The following is a 22,075-nucleotide window of genomic DNA, read 5'->3' as shown; positions in this document are numbered from 1 at the left end:
ACCCAGACACAACTGTCTGCAGCCACTTTTATTAAGTCTTCCCCCTTGGCCACACCAACAAACCACCTTTTGTGCCCTGTACTAATCCTAACAGCAAATATTTATGAAGTGCCTCCTATGTGAGTTGCTTTGCTTAAAATACATTAAGAAAACATGATGTGGTTTAGAAAATACCACTGCTCTGTCTGATGGTGGGCAAAGTATTGCAATACGTGGCTTTGCAGATCAGATATGGCCATGAAGGTGGATATTGGGTTTTCATAAATCATGCACGATTTTTATAGAGCTTACTATAAATCCAGAGACACTCATCTTCCTCTTAATTTCTCATCCATTTCTGACTGTCAGTAATTCTTCACACTCCTGTTAAAGTTTCTTTGCAGGAGTTGAAGGTTGTTAATGAGATGCAGATATTTAGCCACCCCTGCTCTGGTACCTATACGCTATGTCACAGTGGGTAAATTCACTCACTCATCCACTCATTTATTCATTTCTTTACTTATTCTGTTGTTTCACAAATATTTTTAAAGTATCTATATATGCAGTAGGCACTGTTCTAAATTCTGGGAATGTAGTCCCAAGTCAGAGGAAAACGCTTTCCCTATGAAGCATACATTCTAAAGGAGAGAGACAATGATAAACACGAAAATGAATAACTGCAAGTTAATTCCAGAGCCTAAGTTACTCAACCTCCCTGTGCCTTGGTTTCCTTTCTGCAAAACCGGGATTGAAGTAGTGTTTGCCTCCATGCATCCACTGGGCAAATGATGCAAGGGATGCTCTTATCACAGTTCCTTGCAAAGAAGAGATATCCAAGCCTGCAGGCTACTGCCATTTTATATAAGGCATACCTTACCTCTGTCTGGCCTTGCGAGTTAAATTCTATAGAATGAAAAAACATCTACATCATTAAGTTACTAACTTACTGAGGTTAGTGGGCTGGTCTGTGCCTTGGTAAATTTAGGTTCTTAATGCTGACTCCTGGCTCTGCCTCTTACCAGCTATACAGGATTGAAATTTCCTCTTAATTGCTGATTTTTCTCAACTACATTAGGATAATAAATGAGAGTCAAAATATAAAGAATACTGGGCCCAGGACCAGGTCAAGAATCGTTAAAACCCTCACGTGGTGAAGCAGAATGACAATGGGCTTCAGAAGCCGACAAACCTGGACTCAGCTTGTAGCCCTGCTTTCTGTTTGTGTAGTTATGGCTTAAGATACTTTACCTATTCTGTAACAGGTGCCTCATCTTGAAAACTAAAATAATGCTTACCTTTCAGGAAGGTGAGGCATAAAAATAACATGTTTGTTAACATGCTAACATTGATTAATCAAATGTTAGTTTCTCTCTTCACTTGCCAGTTATTTAGGGTAGTGTGAATGAATGGGTGAACGAATGAATTAAAAAATAGAGTGGTACAGGGATTTCCCCGTGCATTGGTGGTGCATTGGTTAAGAATCTGCCTACCAATGCAGGGGACATGGGTTCCATCCCTGGTCCAGGAAGATCCCACATGCTGCGGAGCAACAAAGCCCATGTGCTACAACTACTGAGCCTGCGCTCTAGAGCCTGTGAGCCACAACTACCGAGCCTGTGTGCCACAACTACTAAAGCCTGCGTGCCTAGAGCCTGTGCTCTGCAACAAGAGAAGCCACCAAAATGAAAAGCCAGCGCACCGCAACGAAGAGTAGCCCCCACTCACCGCAACTAGAGAAAGCCTGCACACAGCAACGAAGACCCACTGCAGACAACAAATAAATAATAAACACATTTTTAATTTCAGTGAGAAAGAAACTTTAGCTAAATCTATCTCCAACTTTTCTTTCCTCCCTCAGAATTTCCACACCGCTGTCCATTTCCAATAAATTAAAAAAAAATCACTCAGCCTCATTTTCTATGTTGGAGGTCAACACGCTACGGCCTGCAGGCAACCCAGCCCATCAGACATTTTTGTACAACTCATGAGCTAATAATGGCTTGATCGTTTTTAAGTGGTTAGAAGAAATGAAAAGAAGAATATTTGTGACATGTGAAAATTACGTGAAATTCTAATTTCAGTGTTCACAAGCGAAATTTTATTGGAAAACAGCACGCTCCTTCATTCACCTGTTGTCTGTGGCTGCTTTCAAGATACGAGGGCAGAACTGAATAGCTGTGACGGAGACTTTGTGGCCCAAAGAACGGCATATACTTACTTTCCGGCCCTTTAAGAAAAAATCTGCCAACCCCTGTTCTAGGGTGCTAATGCGATCTTTAATTGTACAATGTTTGCCAGGCATTCCCCTAACTAACTGAAAATTTAATTTCAGAGAACTCAGATTTTTAACAAGAGTTGTCTTCATATTAATGTTATGATGTCCCTCTGAATTGGTCAAGGGATAATAGATAAATTTAAACGTCTCTATTTCCTCTGTCAAGTATATTTCCTTGCACATTACATCTTCTATTTGAATTTTGTTCCTCTTTTCCAAGGGCCAGACCCTTTAAACATTATTATTTCTCACATTTGGGATGGTTGGGAGACAAGACTCAACAGTGTTTCCCACAGGCCGAGTGAGAATCCCTGACCATCTGTCTACGGACGCATGTCCAGAATATACGAGTCTCCTCTTTGGTGTGTACAGAAGGGGCTGGACTGAGTCTGAAATGAACTCATCTTCCTCCAGGGGAAGAGGGATCCTGCTCATCACTCCTAGGGCTCATAAGTCACCTGGGATCATTTGCTTCTCCATTTCCTGCACCCAGCTCTGGAAATCTCTGTAGCCCAGCCCTCTGGGCCATGGGTCCTTAACTGAAGGAACATGGATGGTCAACAAAGGGCTTCATGAAACCTGGAATTCTGCAAAATATGTGCAATCTTTGGGAAAAGACTGCATGACCTACATTAGCTCCTTAAAGGAATCTATGTCTGTCCCCCACTCCTAACCCCTACCAAAGATAAATAAATAAATAAAGTTTAAGAGCCTCTGTGCTCACTGTGGAAATGAAGAGTGATGAAGAATTGAGAGAACCTCATTCTGTTAGAGATGGTGAGTAGCTTGGGGGTCAAGAATCATGAATACCCTCTTTATTCCTGAATCATGAGTGCCAAAGTACTTACATCAAAGGAAATTGAAAGAATAGACAAAAGCTGTACTCACAATATTATTGAAAGTCTGCAATATACCAGAAATGGTCCCATGTCCTCCTGCAGACTTGGTCTCAATTTCTCCATCTGAAGTCACCATGCACATGGTGATATTCAAATGCTACAGAGGAAGAAAGTGAGGCTCAAAAGAGTGGAGATATGTCCCATACCTACTGGGCAATCCTGAGCTGAATCAGATCAGAAGCCTCCAACTGTGGGGCTTGTTTATCCCATGGAACTTCAGGCACTTATAACTGCTTTATTTCCCCTGGTTTAAAAACCAGGGGAAACTGAACCCGGAGGAATTGAGTTTCCTGCCACTGTCCAAACGACAGCAGGGGAGCCAATCAGATCTTGATGCTCCAGTCCTGGACTTGCATTTTAATCCCCAAATGCTACTTCTTCCCCATAATGAGAGTCACCTTCCCCTTAATTAAAATTCCCTTACAAATGTAGACATTCTGCTTTTACTAATAATTACTTGGAGAGGATTTTTAGCAATCAGCACTACATAAATATCTGTACCTCCTCGAAGACCATAAGAATCGCAGTGCTCTTCCTTCCTCTAATTTATTATTTATATACTGCCGCGGATAGGCATAGCTCTTTGTGGCAATTAAGATGGGCCTTCCAGTCTCCTCTTGCGCAGTGAGGCTGGAGACGAGCATTATGCTTCGATCACAATTACTATTAATTGGAGAGCTCTCCTTTCTCTATAAAATATGTACCACTCAAAAGTGCGATAAACTGCCCAAGGAATATGAACTACATGTCGAGAGATGTATTGTGAGGGCTTTGGATTTAACAAGTCATTTACCCTGTAATTACTGGGGCAGGGCGGGGGTGGTGGTGCGCAGAATTCTCATTCTCTTAATGGGGCAGAGGATGGCACGCTCATGCTGCTCTCAGCCGGGGCTCGGGCTCCAAGCTGAAGTGACTCTCCCATGACACAATGGACCAGGGGGCGACAGCAAGTGGCTCCACACACTGCACTGGTGCCTTTATTTTTAACATAGCTGGAGGGCTAGCAGGGATTCCTTGGTTTGTGAAATCTCTAGGCCTAGCTCAGAAGAACCAAACTCCCCATGGATTCACCATTTGTTCATTTCTTTAAGTCATGCACCTGCTACATGCCAGACAGTGTTCTTGAATTCAGACCCTGGGATACCGAGATGAACGTGATGTGATGTAGTCCTAGCCCTATAGAGGCAGACCCTCTTGTGGGACCAATGCCAGGTCTATTGACCTTTGGATTACAGTGTGAAAAGAGCCATTCCAGAGTGGACTGTTGGCCATGAAAGCAAACAAAACAAAACAGAACAGACAAAAAAAACCCAAAAAAACCACAAAGCTTAAACTCCTGTAAGAAAAGTAGGAGTCGTTTGGGGGAAAGGACCAATGAGGAGATGGCATTTTCAAAGGCTGGGGTATCAAAGCACATTTAGAATTATGAGAGGGTCCATTTGGGTGGATGGGGAGGTTGGTTTGTGTGCAGAGTATGACTCAGGAAGTTGGTCCTTTAAAAACCCCACCCAAGAAGATGCACCTTCTCTCTCACTCTTACTGATTTTAATCACCTCTATTCTGTGATTCCATGCTGTTAACAGGCTGGCCTCGGCATCAGAATTTTCAGAACAAAATGCGAGGGAACTTAACTGTCCTCCCTATAACCAATATCATTGTCTCTTGGGTTGAAAATTTTGTAACACAATGTTGCTTCCTAGAAATTCATGACTTGGTTTACCACCAGAGGCAGCAAACCAATTCAGATGTTCATGACCAGAATTATGCTTAAGCCATTCTAAGAGAAATCAGCAGTATAAGGGACTGTCCACTCTGCAGAAGGCTTTGTATGCAGACAAACCGGGGTTCAATTTTTTTTTTTTTTTTTTTTTTTTTTTTTTTTTTTTTGCGATACACAGGCCTCTCACTGCTGTGGCCTCTCCCGCTGCGGAGCACAAGCTCTGGATGCGCAGGCTCAGCAGCCATGGCTCACGGGCCCAGCCGCTCCACGGCATGTGGGATCTTCCCGGACCGGGGCACGAACCCGTGTCCCCTGCATCAGCAGGCGGACTCTCAACCACTGTGCCACCAGGGAAGCCCCGGGGTTCAATTTTTAACTCCACTGCTTCCTAACTGTGTGAACTTGGGCAAGATTTTTCAACTCTCTGAGACTCTGTTTCCATATCTTAAAAATGGAGAGAATGCTAATTAGCTCATCATCACTTTGTAAAAAAGTGCCTTGGAAAATTCTAGAAGCCTTTGCCAACTGCACCCCCAAGATGGTAAGAATTATTATTATGGGTCTTTGATCAAGTTTTCTCCAAAGGAGTGTTTCTCAACTTGGTTGCCCACTGGAATCACTTCAGGGTCATCAAAAAACACATCTTCCCAGGGCCCCACTCCAGAAACTGTGATTTATTTGTTCCAGGTACAAGAAACAGGACATAGTCAAGGGTGAAAACTAGAGCTTTAAGAAGAGCATTTTAAACATAAATGTTGATGTCCATTATTTAAACTGAAATATCACTCTCTTCCACGTCAAGAAATCCCCACCCACCCCTACTTTTTAATTGAGTTTTATTTAAACACATTGCTATAGTATCTTCTTTTTTTGGATATAATAAGCAATGACGTTGTCTTAAAATGTACTCTAAAGTATGTTCCCAAGTCCCTAAGTGTAGCAAAGCCAACCTTCACTATCTGGAGGACAAAACATGGAAACCCTAGTCCACAGGCAATGTTCATCCCGTCCATTTTAAGAGAGAGATATGGAACTGAGAAGGGAGTTCATGGGTTTGTACGTACCCATTGGTGTTCAGACATACAAAGATTCTGAACCACCAGGGAGAGAAGCTCATCCTGATCACCAAAGATATCAGCCTTCTTGATAAAGTAAGAGAAGTACAGTCATCAAACTGACACAGTGCCAGGTGCTGTGCTTAATGATTTATCAGTGGATGGACGCTATCAACTGCCATCACACTCAGTTGAAACTTCTCAACGGGTCTAAGAGATAGCTGCTACCATCCCACTTTACACATGAGCAAACTGATGTTCTGAGCATATAGGGAATTTGCCCAGGGTCATATAGCTAGTATATATTAAAATCCAGGATTTCTTACTCTTGAGCCCGAGCCCACGATTATTGCACTTTGTTTAATGACATTTTCTCCAAGCTGCAAGGATATGGGTGGGAGGAGGAGATGGGTCTCAGAGTGTGGACTTCTTTTAAAAGTCTGCCACCAGGATCAACGATACTGTATTCTCAGTTCCCTGAACATCCCCTTTAAACCTTTTGCGAACAACCCCTGGTGGGGTAAGAGGATGGGATAGGATTTTCTAAATTACAAAGTAAACCCAATATCCCAGCATAACACAAATAAAGTTTATTTCTCAGGCACACAAAGTCTCATGGGGAGTGGATGGCTCCCCTCCATCTTGTCTCTGTGCATGTAGAGCAGTTGCCTCCAAGGTCACAGCAGCAGAAAGAGAAATTGTCAGGATGTTGTCATCAACTTAACTCTAAAGGAGCCCAGGAAGCCTCCCCATGTGCGCAGGGAGAGGAACAGGTAAGCACACACACAGCATTTAATCTCTGTTCCAGGAGCTGTTCTTGTACTTTGTTGACCCCTAGGCAACCTCTTGGCTCACGAATCCCAAATGTTTACGTCTTATGACCTGTGCTTTTTCTATCAAAAGCCAAACCAAACAAAACCAAACAACAAAAATGGTGGCCAGTGCTCACACAGGGACAGAAAAAAGAATCTTACTGTATTAGTTTCCTGGGGCTGCTATAACAAAATACCACCAACTGGGTGGCTTAAAACAGAAATGTATTCCCCTGCCGCACAGCCAGCTGAGACCTCAGCCCTCCTCCAACTCCAGTATTGATATTCTTACACAAGGAGAAAAAAGATTGGAAGGAAATCTGGGTTACATCTGCGTGATGAAAATATAAATGTTTAAGAAAATTCCTCCTTTATACATTCTGGCCATTTTGCCTCCATAATGAAAAAGCACTATTTCAGAATTTCAAAAATCAGTAACTGTTATATGCCTTTACTATTTTCTGCACCTGACATTCATCCGATAGACTCATAAAGACTCAAGTCTTGTCTGAATGGATCCTCCATGATAGATAGTTCATTTCACATCACCCAGTGGTCTGCCAAAGTTTACAAGTTGAAACTTTTATTGGATATTTTTGCCTGTCACACTGAGGCTCTTGGCTCTCCTAAAGCTATTTACTGAGTGGCCTCAGGCATGTTGCCAGACCCCGAGTTCAGTGTCTTTCTGTGTAAAACAAAAAGGCTTTTCACGCTCCAGACCCACAGCAAACATTAGAAAACTCCTTTTGGATTGCTTGATACTGTAAGAGAGGCTGTGGGCTTTCAGTTCAGATAGGGACTTTTGAAAAAGTAGGAAGATTTTATACAGACTCAAACAAGATGAGCAGTTACAAGGGGTAGAAACAAAGGTCTAACATGTACCTATTTACTAGGATCCATGAGGGCATGGCTAGTAATCATGAACGTGAAGATCTGAACAAAATGAAATAATGTGAAATAAAATAAAACAAAGCAAAATAAACCCTGGGAGTAAGCAGCTTACTTTCTGACAATGCAGGAAAGAAATAAACCCCAGCCAGGCTTCTGTGCCCTGAATCAGGGATTGGGAGCAGTGATGGGAATTTCGAGGAAGCCTGCTTCCCTCTTGGAACTGTCAACGGTTTGTCTTTATAAGACAAAGGGTAACTTCACCTTGTCAGCTGCCTTCAATGCATTCTCACCTTTAATAGGACTGAACAAGCCACCCAGCAGTCCCAGCTCCTACCAGGAGGGTTCCTGTCTCAGGGGACACCACCCATGGCCTGGTAACACAAAATGCCCCTTGGCACTGACGGTGAAATCTGCATATATCCACACTCATACGTGCCTCTGGGCCCTGGAGTCTACAATGGACTCCTGCAGACTGGGCGTTGCCTGGCTGGAAGTAGGTGAGAGTGCCAAGTGTCTGAGATTAACAATGACAGGGTGCATTGAAATGTAAATTTCCCATTGAAAAGCAAGTCTTCACTGGTGGAAGTTTACCTCCCCCGAATCTGCAACTCTCTCTGCAGTACTGCTTGGGGTAAGGTGAGGATGCACACTCCACCCAAGGCAGACTCCACTTAATGTCTTCTTGTTTCAAAGCGGACAAGGAGGGAGGGAACCAGGGGTGGGGGCACCTGCCACCAGGGGAACTTTTCACCATGTTAATAATGGCCGTATTGGGACCCTGATACTTTTTCCAAGTTGAGAGAGACACATACAAACATGGTGCACACATATACAGACATTCTATTGTGAACAGACAAAACAAAATATGCCCAAGCACACACCTACCCACATGCACATAGCATAGGTAACACACCCAACTCTGCAAGTATCTACACATGTGTGCATATGAACATAAGGGTGCTCGTGCTTACGCACTTGTAACACCAGGAAGCAGAGATGAGAAGTACGTGGACACCTGATATAGCGCTGCTCGGGCACCAGTGGTTGCTTCCCTAAGATGTGTGACTTTAATAGTCAGACTCATAGAAGCAGAGAGTAGAATGGTGGTTGCCAGGAGCTTGAGGGAGGGGCATTATGTAAGTTTTATGCAACATAAATGATTTCTGGAGATCTGCTATACAGCATGCTGCCTATAGCTAGCAATACTCTATTGTATATGCAACATTTTCTAGGAGGGTAGATCTTAAGTGTTCATACAATAACAATAACTTAACAGTAACACTAATAAAGGAAGTGGGAGGAAACTTTGGGAGGTGATCGGTATGTCTATGGCCTTGATGGTGGTGGTAATGGGTTCACAGGTGTACACCCTTCCCCCAACTCATTGAGTTGTATACAGTAAATATATACAGTTTTTTACACGTTAATCATACCCCAATAAAGTGTTTTTTTAAAGGAAAGAAAAAAGAAGAAGAATCATCATACCTACTCTCTGCTTATCTTCTGTACTGTGAGCAAGGAAAGAAATGAAAAGTTCTTAAGCACTGCAGAAACACCCATTCAAGTTATCGACATCATCACAAACATCGCCATCATCATCAACACCATCCCTCTATTTCTATCTGAGGACACCAGTGAGTGAGCACATCCCTGAGGCATTTGTTCCCATGGCCCTTCCTGCCTGGAAAGCTCTCCAAGAAGAATTGCAAATCACCCCCAGCAGACTTACAAACTGCCCAGACAGGTGGGATCGCTGAAGAGTGAGAGCCAAGCCTCTGACTGCACGTCCAGCTTAAATACACAACAGCAACACAACCACACGTGCAAGGAAGAGAGGACTCAGCCTGTATCTGCTGCCAAGTGAGCTTACTGGTTCTAAAGCTTCTTTACAACCACCCAGAATCCAGGAAAAGGACTCTTATTACTCGGACATTATGAAGCTGCCTTAGAGCTGAACATGAAAGATAAAGAAGTGGAAAGGTCTGGCCTCGGCCCTCAGGCAGGGCACACTCTAGTGAGGGAGCAGGTCTGCAAGTAGACCAGGAGAGTGGGGCGGGGCAGTGACTGCAGGAACTAAACAGAGGGCATAGTAACCAAAGAGGGACTGGTTAGGGGAGGGACCCTGAAGAGGGCATTACAGAGGCAGGGAGATCCCAGCTGGGTTTGAGGAGCTGGATGGTCAGGGATGAGGGGGTGGGGAAGGCGACCCTGGCACTCTTGGGCATCGCCATTGCCACAGCTCAGGGCTTACAAACAGGGCGCGCTCATGTGAAACTGGGAGGCAGGCACGGGAAGGCCTGTCTTTTCACTGCTCCTGCCCTGTTCATCAGGTGCTACGCGTGAGCCACCACAATGGAGAGTAGCCTTCAGAGTGATCCTGGGTGTCTTTACCACGGTCACGGCCAGGCTGCCTGCAAAGCTCAGCTCTCCCAAGCAGCTTTCCTTGACTCCCTGTGAGGCTATGAATTTCTGCAAATTCATGTCCATGTCCTTTGACCCAGCTGTGGAACGGGTGAATTACAGCCTGAAGGCACTCTCTAGACAGCACCAGAGGAGACCATGTGAGCTCAAGGAGTATGCAGAGAATGGAAAGATCCGGGTCATTCAAAATGGCCCCTTGCTGTATAGGGAAAGGTATCTGATGCGCTCATTGCCTTTTTTCCTTACCACCATCGAAAAGTGCAGCTGCACACAGTGACTGGGCACCTTTGCCATGCCAGGAGCAACCCAGCCCTTCTCTCCTGAGTGGCGGCGGTTGGCCTCATCAGGAGGGTCAGAGCCGGCTCCCAAGGCACCTGGGTGGGAGCACAGGAGCCTGCTTCCCTCCCACCACGAAGCCGGGGGACACGCCTTCTCCTACAATTGTGGCCTTCACAATTGTGAATTCAAATAACCCAGTTACATAACATGGCATTTGTGACGGCCCATTGTTCCGGTCAGCCCTCTCTGCTGTTGTCCCCTCCTCTGTGCACCAGACCCTGAATGCACACCCATGCAGGGACCACGCGGCACCCTGCATTCTTCTTTTTCCCTTCAGCTGAATTGGATCTTTGCATCCGCTAGTTATTTACAAGTATTCCAGCTTCCTCCTCCACAGCGTGCCACGGTCTTTTCTAACTTGCTAAAATTAGAGAATAGGGATACAGGGGAAAAACGGTAGAAAAAGGCACTTCCATGATGGCTTTGCAAATAATAGATGGTTGGGGAAAATTGCAAGAGAGACTCTAGTCATTGTCTGGGTGTGGATGAAACCTTCCCTCTTTCCCTATACAGCACGTTTTAGGATGTCAGCTTGTACCCAGCTCTAATAAAATCCAGTTGCCATTGTGTGCAGGGCTGGGGTTTGACATTAAATATTTCTGTTTTTTTTTCCAGTGACAAACTGTTTTCTTTTAAGATACATGTTTTTTTGACAAAGCACATTAGATTTAAAAGCAACAACAAAAACAGGCCATACAAATATTGGTCCAGATTACTTGTCCTTTAGAAAAATTAAAAAGATAGAGTATTACACACTTGGTTAAAACAGAAGACATGTTTGTAGAGTTCTACCTTTGGTTCCTTGGCAAGGCTTGAAATGAACAGATGCCGTGAATGAGGCTAGAGTTGAGTCTGGCTTTGTCAACCTGGGGCTGCCGGCTCAGGAGTGAATGAATGGACAGTCCTGTTATTCAGTGGGCCCTCTGTGAGCAGCCCACTCCCTGAGTTAGAAGTTTGGATGACCAAACTGTTGGTGGTTCCAACACCTGCGGAGTCATCCCAGCTGAGCCATGTGTTCTCCCGGTTTCCAATTAGTCTCCAGTTAGGTTGCCCATCCATTTCCTTTAGGAAATACCTCTTCATTCCAGGACCCATTGTGAGAATCATCCATCAGGTTCACAGATCTGGGAATACACGTTGATCAGACCTCGTACAAAGCACGGCCTGGGATGCAAAACCTGAGAGCTGTGTTAATGGTGATGATGTTAACAGTCTTATCTCCTTCTTGCTGGATTTATTCATTCATTAACCCACCCAGGGAGAGATCCCGTGTACAGATAACACGTATCAGGTGATCACTGTGTGCTCTGCAGTGAATCAAATGTTTTATGAGTATTGTATCATTTAATCTTCAATGATACAATAAGCCTATGATTATCCCAATTTTATGGATATAACAGTGAGGCCTGGAGAGACTGATTGAAAAACTCAAGGCCAGACAATTACGAAGGGAAGAAGTTGAACTCTGAGTCAGGGAAGTGTAATATCAAAAGGAGAAAAACCTATGCCCCCTCCAGTCTTTCCTTCAGGAAACATACTTTTATTACTTTTATGTTTACTTGTTTGAGAGAAAAGTAAAACAATGTCCTCTGATTTCACAGCCAAAAAATTTGTGGAGTGAAAACCCAACGGTGTGATATACTGTGATGTTTTCATGGATGGAGGCTGTATTACAGTATGTCTCCTATTGCTGTAACAAACTTCCGCAAATTTAGTGGCTTAAAATGACAACTATTTAGTACCTAACTGTTTCCATTGGTCAGAAGTCCAGGTGGGCTTAGTGGAGTTTCCTGCTTAGGATCTCACAAGGCCAGAGTCAAGGTGTCAGCCAGGTGGATGGAGCTCTATCCTGAGGTTTGGGGAGGGAATCTGCTTCCAAACGCATTCAGGTTATGGGCAGAATCCAGTTCCTCTCTGCTGTAGGACTGAAGTGTAGCTTCCTTCCTGGCTATCAGTAGGACCACTCTCAGCTTCTAGAAGCACCTCTGGGGTCCTCATCACATGGTCTCTTTCATCCTCAAAGCCAGCGATGGCATGTCAAGTCCCCCTGGTGCTTTAAATCTTTCTGCCACCAGCGGGAGAAAACTCTCTGCTTTTAAAGAGCTTATCTGATGGGGTCAGGCCAAACTGGATAATCTCCATGTGTTAAGGTGACTTGGGACTCTAATTACTTCGGCAAAACCTCTTCACAGCAGTACCTAGATTAGCATTCGATTAAATAATCAGAGGATAGGAATCTTGGGGGAAGATCTTTAGAATTTTGTTCACTGTAGGGATAAAATTGGGCACCGGAGGATGGGCATCTGAGCTGTAGGTGGGGAGCAGTTGGAGAGGGGCTGTGCACTCGATGGCCCCCACCTGTGCTTGCCCCGTAGCATCCTGCCTGTGCCTCCATTGTATGACAACATCAACAGATGGATTTCTCATCTATCTGCCAAGGCTTGATTTCCCCATTTGTGAAAATGGGGGTGAGATTACTCATAGCCTCATAGAGATTTGAGAGGATTAAATTGAGACAACGCTTGTACAAGGACTTACAGAGTACCTGCATGTAATAGACATTCAATAAACATTGGCTATTATCTGTCTTGCCATTATCTATGATTAATTATATAATTATATGTAATATTGTTCATACTAATAAAAACATAAGAATAAATACATGGATGGTTTTAAGAGGAGGTGATACTTAGGCTCCTTTCTGAAGACAATTAGAAAGCATCTTGGGCATTTGCCTTGAGTCTCAACAGCCAAGCTAACATGCTTGTTCCATCTTTTATTCTGAATGCACGTTCCTCAAGGGGGCAGTGTGTCCCACCCAGGAAGTCTTCAGAGCAGCCAATTTACAGGAATAATAATGACAATAACAGTAGCCAATACACCTTGGACTTGCCATGTGCCAAGTTCTCTACTACACACTTTACAGAGATTGACTCAACTTCGCTGCAACTTTGTGAAACAGATACTAATATTATCTCCCTTTTACAAATGAGGAAACTGAGGCTGGATGAGATCTTGCAGCCAGTGAGAGGCAGACATGCCCACACACCCAAGCAGTCTGGCCCAGCTTCAAATATTTCTGTCCCCATTTTTTCTCTCCTGCTCTGGTTTATCACCCACTTTTCCTGAATGTGCTCAGATGGCTCATGTTTTGCACACAGCCTGCCCATTGCCTGGATGGCCAGTTTCCATTTTCCACTTTCTTCTCCATTTGCCTTGCTCTTAGGTTTTACTCATCTTCTCAAATCTTAATGTGCATACAAACGACCTGGAGACAAGCTTAAAATTATCATTCTAATTTAGGACTCTGGGGTGGGGCCTGAGACCCCATACTGCTAACAGGAACCCAGGGACGCTGATCCGTAGACCACATTTTGAGTAGCAAGACTCAGGTGGACCATGAGTTCCCTGAGGGTAGAGATCTTGCCCGTTATTTCTGCAGCCCTGAGGCCTGGTAGTCAGCTGGTGAGCCTCCCAGGCACTCCCCAAATAAGTACAGAATGAATGAACGAATGAACGAATAACGTTACAGCTTCCCTCCAGCTGGACCTTTCCTACATTCAATTTTAAATGACTGACTGACTCAGTCCTAGAAGTCAGAGAGGCCTTGACTGAAATCACATTTCCACTGAAGACCCGTGAGTGAACAGCCCCGAGCCTCAATTTTCTCTCCTGTAAAACGGGCATAATATCACCGCACCTTGCCCATAGTTGGCTTTAAACAAATGATAGACAATGAGATGCTTCAATTCCCATCCATGCCTGAGTTCAATAGTGTCACCACTAAGGGCAGCCACTGGAGTGTCATCAGCTGTTGCCACACTGGTCCCGTGGGTGGGGAGGTTCTTACTGCCTTGGCAGTCCATTTTTAGTGGATTCATTCACCATTCACAGAGTCAGACTTGGTGCCAACGACGGTAATGAGCCAGAGAAGGATCTGGGGTGGGCGAGAACTGGAGTTGAAGGTTCTGGGTATCATGTGCCAGGTAGGGGTTCAGCCGAGGTCACAGTTACCATGAAGAGCATCCAGGTAAGAGATGGAGGCCAGGAACACCAATCTGAACGGTGGGCAACATTGGCTGAACGATTCTCCCCTTCCTCCACCACCTTTCTCCACTTTTCTCCTCAACTTCCAAACCTACCTAGAATTTATTCTGAGAAGCCGATCTTGGCTTTGCTTTAGCACACACAATCTAGGTAAGAAATAAGCAACACATACCATTGGCTCTCCAAGTCCAATACAAATTCTTCAATCTATCCCCCTTTAAACTTGGCTGCAATATCTGTTAGGTATCTTAATTTTTCTTGTTTCCAGCCCTCCTTTGAAAGCTTTTTTTCTTTGCAGGTTTTTTCTTTCTTTTTTTTTTTTTTTTTTTTCATTCCCTGGATTTCCCAAAGAACAGGAGAAAACAAGAAAAAGAAATTTCCTTTCCCAGACAAAAGGCTAAAGTTTCCACTAGCACAGATGGTCTGACTTAAGGAAAGTTTTTATAGCCGTCTCCTTTTTAAAAAATGTATTTAAGGTTTCCCTATATGGAGCAAAAATAAAGAGGAAAATAGTTCAAAACAGAGACTGAGATCTAAAGTGAGAGGCTATTCAAGCACAGAAAAATATTGAAATGACCATGGTTCACATGGGTTTAGTGGGGAGAGCCCCAGGGCTGGAGAGTGTAAGTGACAGCCAGCTGGAAGCCCGCCCCCCTGTGTGTGTGACTTACACACACGCTCCTATTCACCAAGGGTGACCCCCAGTTAGAAATGATGGGGAATGGCAGACGGAGCGCCAACAATCTTCACAAGCACAGCCCCCTCCCCTCGCCCTGGTCGCAAACATGATGTTCTGATGGCTTTGGTTTAGGCTCGACTGAAGTGTCCTCACCTCTGACGGCCTTTGCCTCCATCTCTGGCAACCAGCAGCCCTCTCCTCATCCCCACTGCCTTCATTTGGGTCTTTTCATGACTCCTAACTAGTGGTTATTCAGTCATAGTTGAGGCAGGAATCAGATCCTTGCCTTATAATCACAGCCGGCCACTTATCATGGGGCTCAGTAAGTTGATTCAATGCCGCAGGGAAAATATATCATTCTGGGGTTTGGTTTAGACATTCATCTCCCCTGATTTCCTTCTCCTTCCATCTTAAGCCATTACCCAAAACTCTTGCCGGGCTCTGACGTAAAGCAGACCTCTCTTTGAACCCAACATCTACCAGTATCAGGCTGGAGAAACTTGGGCAACCTTCCTGCGTTCTGGGGTCATCATTTGCATTAAAATGGAGGGGTTTAAAACATCAATCTCATAGAGATAGTGTAAGAAATAAATGAAACAATATCCTGGTATCTACCTGGAAAAGGGCAAAACTTCTCCTCTGAACATAAGCAGGCCATCGCTTAGTTGTTTGGTTTCTGTTGTTCTTTCAGTTATTTTTAGAAAGAGTAGGAAATAGCCCAAATTCAGTGGGCTCCATGTATCCCTGGAATAAATAATTTTGGCCACACAGACATGTTCAAACTGGAGTGTTTATACACCAGAAAATAAGTACACTTTTTGCATTTCAGAAATGGTGGCCATGGTCAGGGCTGAATCAGTTTGGATGTGGACAAGCAAGACGCTACTCTGAGCCCCCTGGCACTCCCATGAGCCAACACGTGTGGCTTTGTCCGCTGCCTCAGATCACTGCGCTGGCTTCACGCCTCAGGATCTTTGCACGTGCCACTTCTTTTTGCTTAGGGTCCTTTTCCTTCACTCAATAGTGTCAATCAAAAGTGTCAGGCACTTTCATAGGGGATACGCTGGTGGCCAAGACTGTGGCCTCATGGAGCTTATGTCTTATGGGTGTATGAGGGTCATTGTGAGAAGACTGAAGCAAATGACCCAACAAAAGGATAATTTTGCCACGATACGTACTATGAAAACAATTAAACAGGGTTGTGGTAGAGAAAGTGACTGGATACAAAGGTCAATGAAACCCTCTTTGAGAAGGATATTTTGAGGAGGAGCTATTTTGAACAGGGATCTAAATGGTGCAGGTCATGTGAATATTTTGGGAGGATCATTTCAGACAGAACGAATAGCAAGAGCAAAAGCCACATGTGGTAACTTGTTCCCAAGACGGCTGCCAACAAGTTCTTGCCTCTTTGTTTGTTGATACCTTCCCACCACCGAGAAGTGTAATCTATTTCTCCTTTGTCCTTGAATTTGCGCTGGCGATGGCAATTCTCTTGACTATTAGAATGGGACAGAAGTGACATTCTGGAATTGCTGAGGCCAGGTCATACAGGTTCTCCTGGACCCCTTGGATCCCTCTCAAGGGATCCCAGGTGCCATGCTGTGAGAAGCCCAGAGGCCACATGTAGATGCTCTACTGAACAAGCCCAGCTGAGCTCCTAATCCACAGCCAGAATCAACTGCCACTTATGTGAGGGGCCATCTTGGATGTCCAGTCCAGTCTAGTCCCAGTCAACAACTGGCTGCAACTACAAGCAAAAACCCACCCAGGTGAGCCCAGTCAACCACAGAACTGGGAGAGGCAATCATAAAGTGCTGTGAAAAGCCACTACCATTCTGGGGTGATTTGTCACACAGCAGGAGATAACCAGAACACCCTAGGACACTTCTCTGTCTATCTCCAGCCCATTTAGACTTGTTAATTCCTTCTCATTTTTCAACTCAAACATCAGTCCCACAGAGGGACATTTCTGTCACCCCAGATGCTCAGGCACCCTCCCATAGGTTCTCATAGCAACTTATACTTTTCCTTCATAACACTGATAATAAGCTATAAACTGTACTTCTTTTTATGATTATTTATAATTGTCTCCCTCACTAGGATCTATGTTCATGATGGTAATGTTTTGTGTGTTTTACTCACCATAATATCCTTAGCACTAAGTATAAAGCCTGGCACACAGTAGGTACTCAATAAACATTTGCTGAATAAAGTAATAAAGGAATAATGGGATGAATGGTTTAGCTTCAGAGTAGAGATCTGGTGGTCAAAGTTAGCAGACTTTGATAATAGACATTGTCCCCAAATATTAAGTCACATCTAGTGGCCGTAACTGACTAGAGCTTTAGTCGAAGAAAGCTTACAAGTTAAAATACCCAGGGTCCAGGACATGAGGGGCCCAGAAAATTGGTTAAACGATGGTTCTGTGATGTCCCAAAGGAGGAGGCATCCCAAGTGGACATATACCCTAATCCTTCTGGTTCTCGAGCTACTCCCAGGAGAGTTGCCAACTTGAGGCTCCTTGAAATATTCCCAGCATCTCACACCAAAGCCATAAACAGCACACACACAGAAATGCCTCCACGGGAAACATGGCCCAGGAAATTCCTCCTGGCTTACTCTCCTCCCAATTCAGAAGCCTCTCTGTTTCCCTGCTTGCTGCCTTTAATAATAAAAATACTTTTTATGTCCTGCTACCAGGCATTATGAGCTTATTATTTACCACTTGCTATGCCCAGTGCTTTCCACTCATTATTTCATCTAATCCTCTCAGAAGCCTCTGATGGGACTTCCCTGGTGGCGCAGTGGTTAAGAATCCACCTGCCAATGCAGGGGACATGGGTTCGAGCCCTGGTCCAGGAAGATCCCACATGCCGTGGGGCAACTAAGCCCGTGCGCCACAACTACTGAGCCTGCACTCTAAAGCCCGTGAGCCACGACAACTGAGCCCGTGTGCCACAACTACTGAAGCCTGTGCACTTAGAGCTCGTGCTCTGCAACAAGAGAAGCCACTGGAATGAGAAGCCCGCTCACCACAACGAAGAGTAGCCCCTGCTCATCACAACTAGAGAAAAGCCCGTGCAAAGCAACAAAGACCCAATGCAGCCAAAAAAAAAAAAAAAAGAAGAAGAAGAAGAAGAAGAAGCCTCTGAGGTAGAGAGTATCTCTCAATTACAGACGAGTAAAATAAGGCACAAAGAGGTTAAGAAATTTACCCAAAGCCATGGGGCTAACAAGAAGCAGAGCCAGGTCTTAAAAACAAAACAAAGAATCAAGCAAACAAAAAGATCTGAATGTCTCCAAAACACAGGTTCATATCCGTTCTGTTTCAATGCCTCGTAAAAGAGAGTGTGTCCTCTTTCTTATTTTCCCTCATCCTCTCTTGGAAATCTGGCTCTGAACTCGTTAGCGTGGCCCTAAGGGGACACGCCCATAGGTGAGAACTCACGGTGGTGACCCACCAAGTTTTCATGCTGGAAAACCTCTGGCCCCGGGAATCAGATGCCCCTTCTCCAACACCCACCGCCACCAAAGTCCAGAAACACATCTGGATGGGCAGCTCTTGTGCAGAGAAGGAGCTCAGCCAGTAGCTGCTTGCAGGCTGGCAGAGCAGGTCACCGCATGGCGCTCACAGGACCCAGGGACAGTGCCAAGTACATTGTCAAGCTGACAGATGGGGAAGGAGCTCAGAGCTCAGAAGAAGCTCCCAAAATGCAGCCAAAATGAAACATCAGGTGCAAACAGAGCTTTATTCTGGGTGGGCCCGTTTTGAAACTCAAAACTGATAAACATGTCTGGGAATTTGAAAGACTGACTCAGAAATTCCCAGGCCCTTGGATGGACCATTACGTTAAGGCCGTGGATCCCAAAAGTGAGCTTGTTCTAATCTTCTCTGTGCTTCCCTGACTCTGCCCCCCTCCTCATCCCCGCCCCATGCGATAGCTGCCTCATCGAGCGTGAATCATGAAACCACATAAACTGCAGCAAGGCCATCCTCCTGCTGACTTCTGGGAACATAAACAATAATAATGTAAGTATGACTGACTAAAGGCTTAAGCCAAGTGCTTAAAGGAAATCTATATTTTTTATGTAAACAGTCTTCTGTTTACCGACGTGGTCCAGTTGTTCTGCTCAACTCTGGAAGATATGAAACCAGCTTGCCGTGGAAGCAAAGGGTATAACCCATGGCCGGGAGACTGCCAGGGAAAGAGAACGCAAAAACCTCACTTAGAAGTGTCCCTTCCCTCTTCTGCAGTGTTGGAAGGCATTAGTTTGAGGGTGACACTAGGTTAGGTGACACCATCCAACCAATGGTTGACATCAACATTTTCTTTTCTTAGCTCTGAGAGAACCCTTTGGAGGGCAAAAAGGTTTGGAGGGTGTGTGTGTGTATGAGAGAGAGAGAGAGAAAGAAAAAGCGAGAGAGAGAAAGAGAGAGAGAGAGAGAGAGAGAGAGATCAAAGGTGTTAGAGGAGCTTAAACTCAGACATTGCACAAACCATGGAAAAATCTCCCACCATCCTCTGTCTCCTTTTGTCTCAGGGCCGAATGCTGATCCTGGGGGGTGATCTGCACAGTTAGAAGATGTCAGACAACTTGAAAATTCCTCATTGTTGCCAACCACAAATATTTAGGGTTTGTGTTATCTAGGTTATAATGAGAACCTGCCAGGGAAAAATTCAGACATACAAATCTCTGTGTAAACTACCTTAAGAGTCTTAAGCTGACAAAAGCCAGAGCAAAGTCTGAAATTCTGCCCTCAGAGTACCCATAATTGAGGCTCTGGCTCTTCACATATTGTAACAGGACTCCAGCAGGGCTTGGGTTTTCCACGTATGCCATTCTATGTTTGGGCCAGAAAAGTCCTGCTTCGTTCTGTGGCCTTCCCAGTCTGACGCAGGCAATTTTTCAAAGCTCCTAAGTATCTGGGAAGAGGAAGGGTGATGGGGTAAGATGGTCTTCAAGGCTTCTGGGTGATGATGGGGGGAGTGAGAATAGTCTTAACATCATCCCCTTCATCATCACTGTTGTTCTTGTCTGTTCAGGGTCCACTGTCCTTCTGCTAGGACCTTAGGCCAGTCACTCTTCCACTTTCAGAAATTTAAACCTTGAGTACAATCATCCAGTCAAAAGGCGATGGCAACTAAATCATTTCCAGGGTCTTTGTGCTAAAGGGACTGGTTGTGAACTCCCGGCCACTGTCCTTTCCAAGTCTTGGTGGTCCAGCTCTTCCCTGTAATCTGTGACCGATCCAGTGTCTTTCAACACATCTCATATTTTATGCTTAAAATCACTGGAGTTGGCTTCTATCGCTTATAATCAAAGAACCCCAACTAAATCCTCCTCCTCTCCTTCCAGACATTGTGCTAGCAGCTGGGGATTCAATAGTGAACAAAACCTCTCTTTGGATTTTTTTGAATAAGACCAAGTTGAGCATTCTTTTTTTTTTTTTTTTTAACATTTTATTTGGAGTCCCTACTATGTGTGTGTTACTGGCATCCAGCAGTGAACAAGTCGACACACCCTCTTTCCTTACAGATCGTAATGTCTAAGGGGGAGGAAAGATATTGCACAAGCAATTACTATATAACATGCAAGTGCTATGTGAGGAAAAGCTCAGAGTGTACCTTGAACACATTTAAAGAACCAGCAACTCATCTTGGGACCTGGAAGGATCCTGCCCTCTATGGGGTTGGATGGTCTGAAGGACAGTTAATAAATAGCCATCTCATTGAAACCAGTGAGATTAATGATAAGATACCAATGCCTGTAGGAATATGAGCAAAAGGACCACTAATGCTGATCGCCCCTGCCTCCCATCCTGGAAAGCCAAGCTGTGCAAGAACAGCTTCAATATATTTTTGAGATTAACTAGCTTAGCCAGGCTCTCTGACCCAAGAATGGGGGTGCAACAGTGTCTTCACCCTTGTGGCTCAGGGGCACAAGTATGGTTGTTGTTTTATTTTTTTTAGGTTTCTTTGGGGGCGATTTTTAATCAGATTAAAATATACACAACAAAATTGGCCATTTTAATGATTTTTAAGTACACAATTCAGTGGCATATAGTGCATTCACAATGTTGTGCAACCAACACCACTGTCCATTTCCAAAACTTTTCATCATCCCAAACAGAAGTTCTGTACCCAAGAAATGATAACTCCCCATTCCCCCTGCCCCCAGCCCTTGGTAACCTCTAATCTACTTTCTGTCTCTATGAATTTACCTCATATAACTGCATCAGACAATAATCATCCTTTGGTCCTTTAGCTTATTTCATTTAGGATATTGTTTTCAAGGTTCATCTATGTCGTAGTGTGTATCAGAATTTCATTACTTTTTAAGGCTGAACAATATTCCACTGTTTGGAAAAAACCACACTTTGTTTATTCGTTCATCTGTTGATGAACATTTGTGTTGTTTCCACTTTCTTTCTAGTGTGAATAATGCTGCTATAAAACATTGGTGTAAAAGCACCTGTTTGAGTTCTGGCTTTCAATTATTTTGAGGATATTGAAAGAATTGAATATCTGTGGCATTGCCCTATCTTATGGTAATTCTATGTTTAACTTTTTGAGAAATTGCCAAACTGTTTTCCACAAGTCTTCAACAGACCAGATGAATGAGCCCACCTGATACCTAACCCATACCCGGGTCTCATATGGGCCGGTGTGCCCTAACTATAGAAGAGACATTTAGCAATTAACAACAAAAAATAATTAATAACTTTTATAAGACATCTAGAATGTGCCGATCAGGTACTGACTTTTTCACATTATCTCTTTTGATTCTTACGACAACCATAGGAAGCAAGTGTTTTTAATTTTATACTCTTTCTCCGTTATTTTTAGTAGGAAAAGCAGAGCGGGAGAGTTTAGGAAACTCTCCAAGGTCGCCAGCCAATAATAACTGTTTGGCTCCAAGCCCTCTGCCCATCCACTATGGCACAGCTCCCCTCTGT

This window comes from Mesoplodon mirus (genome assembly GCF_964341445.2).
Source record: "Mesoplodon mirus genome assembly, chromosome: 19".
In the NCBI taxonomy this organism is placed as follows: Eukaryota; Metazoa; Chordata; class Mammalia; order Artiodactyla; family Ziphiidae; genus Mesoplodon; species Mesoplodon mirus.
Note: the sequence above shows the minus strand (reverse complement) of the source record.